Source organism: Coenobita brevimanus, chromosome 43 (genome assembly GCF_032717465.1).
Source record: "Coenobita brevimanus isolate Jiangsu-jjx chromosome 43, ASM3271746v2, whole genome shotgun sequence".
NCBI classification, from domain to species: Eukaryota; Metazoa; Arthropoda; class Malacostraca; order Decapoda; family Coenobitidae; genus Coenobita; species Coenobita brevimanus.
In genome coordinates this window covers 32613889-32618388 of record NC_136996.1, presented here as the reverse complement: position 1 = coordinate 32618388, position 4500 = coordinate 32613889, and positions in this window count along the sequence as shown.

The window sequence follows — 4500 nt, the reverse complement described above, 5'->3', positions numbered from 1 at the left end:
TTGACAATCTTTTATCTTTTGTTTTGTCCTTTTTGATAGTGACATCTTGGTTTATTCTTGCTACTACCAAGCTATTTAATTTAGCTTAAGAGAGCTCCTAATAATGGAGGAGTTATTTAAGAGTATATGTAACTCCTCCTTCAGAAAGCACCATGTGGTGACAGGATGACTGATTACTGCATCTAACACCTCCAATTTGAAAATTCATCATAGGGAAAGAGTTGTGTTGAAGCTCTTTTCTTTGAAAATTTGTTGTAGTGAAGGGGTTAATGATGGCTGTATGTAACTTCTCCAGTTCAAACATGTCTTGTAGTGGAGGGTTGATGAAGGCCATATATATAACCTTCCTGGGTTGGAAAGTCTCTTGTGAACAGAATCAAATTGTCTGGTGGTAGCAAGAGTAAGTAAAAAGAGAAGATGCTATTGTATTGAAGGAGTTATTATCCTTCTGCCTGGTAGTATAGGGGCATGGGAGGGTAGTCGGGGGAGGGGGGACAATGGGGCCAGGGTTAGGCATAAGGGAGCACTGTAAACAAAGCCATTGGGGTCAGGTTAGTCCATTCAGCTCAAGGACATCATTTCTGTTGTATTCATGCTGTGACCATTTTTTTTTTTTTCCCCCAAGCTCTGGAGACCATATTTGAACAGGAGGGGTTGGATATAGCCTTTATTAACTCCATCACTATCAGGATCTCTAAACTGAAAAGAAAATAATCTGATAGCAACAAGAATGAAACAAGTGGTGTACAGGTATTTGGACTGAAACATTTTTCCTCTTCAGTATGTTGATGTCATTTCTGTTTTATTCTTCCTGCTGCAAGATGTTTTTGTTCAGATCACAAGAGCTATGTAGTATGGAACAAATTAATGAAGGCAATATCTGGCAAACACCTCTAGTTCGAATTGTCTGTCCTAAGGGTAGGAGAGTCCCATGATAGAGAAGTTAATGGTTGTATCAAGCCCCCCATCCACACTGGAGAAGTTTATATTAAAATACATACAGTCATCTGGAGGCAGCCGGAATAAGATATTAATGTCATAAGAATGAAAGGGGCAATCCTGTTCTGGCTATAGCCAAGCTTTTGATAACGATTCATGGATTAGTGGTTTACAGCTTGACATGATTTGAGCAGAGAGGGATTTATCTGACAGTGTACAGTTGGCAGGGATTCAACATGCACTTAGTCCTTTCAATCCTGTGGTGTCATATTTATGTTTATTCTTGTTTGTTCCTGATGATTTTATTCATTTTAGCAAGGGCCTTCTGTTATGAAAGTGTTAAAGCCATAGGCTAAACAGGTTAACCTACTCAGTCTAAGAACATCCTTTTCATTTTATTTTAACTAACTTCAGAATGCCATGTTCAGTTTAGGAGAATCCCCGTAACCCTTTGATGCCAGTGAGTTTCTTCGAGCCAGATGAAATAGTTTGTTTTAAATTGGAATAAATATGAATTTCTTTCATCTTGGCAAAAGATGTTTCTTGTGCTCAGTAAATTCTTCTGATGCTAGCCAAAATACAATGCAAAGTATGTCATTTGCATCCGAGAGGGTTATAATGAGAGGTTTAATGAAAGCCATACCCAGTATCAAAGACCTCCATGTTGACGAGTCTGTCCCAAGCTCAATAAAATCATCTGGAGATAGCAAAAACTAAAATATATATATATTTATCACAGTGGAAGAGATTAACCCTCCAATAGTGTATTGCTTTGCATTGGAGTGATGTAATGAAAGGAGAGTGAGAATGTGAGAGATTAGAAATGTATCTTCCTTTTTGAATATCTGGGTTACTCTGTATTGTACATTGACCACATATTTTTTTTTTTTTTTTGTGGTTCTGTTTTGGGGAGTTTGTTGCATATACAGGGTGGCCCATAAGTAACACTCTCATCTGGCAATATCTAGTATGTTGTGGAGATGGCTCAGTCTGCTGATGTGGGTGTGGTAGTGGGAATAGAAAGTGACAGTGATGCAAAATAGACTCTGATAACATTGCCTGAGGCATCCCTACAACACATGTAAAATTGTCAAGAGGAGTGAAAGAGGAGCTTTATTTATGGGCCACTGTATATGTTACTTCTGTTGTAATATACTATTCACAAACCTGACCTTTTCTATTATTTCAGTGTTGCTACTAAGACTGCCTTAATACATGTAACTGGGTGTAGCTGTTCATGCAGTTGTCTCTTGCATTTTTCTGTTTTCTCTCTTATTCAGGTAAGCTTCATGCTCATCCTCATGACTTCGTAATGCAGCATATTTTGTTTCCAATATTTAATACTGGTTTATATGTGTGTTAGAGTGAACAGATCTGTCTGTGTTTGTCATATCTTGTTATTTTCATAGGGCTGTATCATTTATTCAAAGGATGTGAAGGTGTTGACAGTCCCTCAGTTTCTTGTGATAATTTATGAAGCATATGATAATGACAATGTGTCTAACCACATCTAATCTAATCTAAAAACAGTTCAATGTTTCTCTTGAAAAATCCCCATAATGGAGTTTGCCTGTGGTACAGCTGGTGTTTTCTGTGGACTGGAAGCTAAACTGAGTGCCAAAACCAGCAAAAAACATCTGGCAATTAATGTTTTTTTTTTTTTTTTAATACATGTCCATCAGAAATAAAGGGCTTGCCTGCACCATCACACTGCTTTGATAATATAGCCTTTAGTTTTATATCAGTTTACTCAAGCCCAGCAAGATCTGAATTTAAGATTAACCTTGTTATGCTCAGACAAATGAGTACTAATGTTTATTTGTAAATGCTGAATATGTTTTTTTCTGAGTGAATATTACATTTAGCCCCATAAATCTGGTAACGACTTTTTTATTTCTTTAGTGCTATCTCTAGACTCAACTCGGCTTAGGAGAGACTTTTTTTCAGCTGTAGGGGGAAGTATTATGGTGTTAATGTGGATGTGACTGAAAGTGTTAAGAGAAGTACATTGGGATGGATTGGCTACTTGGAGATGATGAAGAATGAGAAACTGATTAGAAGAGTGTACATGAGTAAGGAGGAGAGAGACCAAGGATGAGATAGAGGGATGGAGTGGAGAGATAAATGAGGGAGGGGGTATGAGTTGGAAGGAGGGCAGCCAGATGGCAGAGGACATAGTGACCTGGAGGCAATTTATCTACACCCAACAGAGGCTCTCGAGCTGAATAAGATTGTCTGGTAGCAGCAAGAATAAGAATGGCATCCTCTGGGTGATGGGATTAATCTTGCATATATACCATAGAGAGAAACCTTATCACTGTACTGTAAGTTATCCATCCATCCATCACCTAATCCTGTGTTGCCCCATGAGAAGTGTAGGAGCCTGGGGCTAGGCAAGTTGGTCCTGACATTTAAGATGAGCGTGACCAACCTCACTTATCCTGAGTGGCATTACGTGTGTAATAAACCCCAACCGTCCCTTGGATATAAACCTACACAGGCTCAATCTGATCGGAGCACCTTCATTACCCACTACACCACCAGGCACCAAACTTTCGTATTAGCCCTTTCAGGCAGAGGATGTTTTTATATTTGCCTGTACCAGATTATTTTATCCAAATTACAAGGGTTCCCTAGCAATGAAGGGGTTATTTAAGTCTATATCTAACCATCAAGCTTGAAGAATCTGTCCTAAGCAGAATTAAACTGTTTGGTGGTAGGAGGGACAGTAGATAAATGACACTTATGCTGAATGGGTTAAGGGGTAATGAGTGCAGCAGTGAATGTAAAAAGTTAAGGGGTAATGAGTACAGTGAATGTAAAAATTTAAGGGGTAATGAGTACAGCAGTGAACGTGTGTATGTGAAATGTAGATTTTGGTAACGTTCATAATTTTTAAATTTTTACCAGGTCTTTGATTTTTCAACTTATACAGTACCTGGATGCTGGCTCCTTAAGAAGCTTGGTGATCATTTCTGTTGACATAACAATACAGTACTTTATTTAAAATGGTGGTGCAGTAGTGGTAGTAGCCCCAGTTTCATCTGAATGTAATTCCAAAGGACACACAGAGGACTGCAGACTGTAGTTACCCCTCTCCTGCAGTATAACATCTTATTTTTGAGGGATAGGGAGGGAGTTGAGGGATATTTGTATAACTGGGCAGCTCCACCACCGGATTATATCAGTATGATACATCATATGAAGGGGTCCCTCTCCATCACCATGCTTATTTGTTTTTGCAGGAAATGTGAGTAAAGAAGAATGCAGAATCTTCCATGTCTCGTGTCTCCCCCTCAGATGTAAATCCTTTAGTCTGTTTTTACTTGACAGAAAAGTTTAATAAGTATGCATTTCACTTAGGTGTTATTTGATTTATTGTATCTCTGCTTTCGAGTCCCTCTGCATAACCAGGTCTGTTCAACTAATTGGTTACAGTATATTGAGTATAATTTTTATTTATTCATTCAGTATCTTTGCCGCCGGCCCTCTGTTACTTGCTACCCTTTGTAATGATCATTGTTAACCCTTTGGATCAGATTATATATTTTATAGTTTACA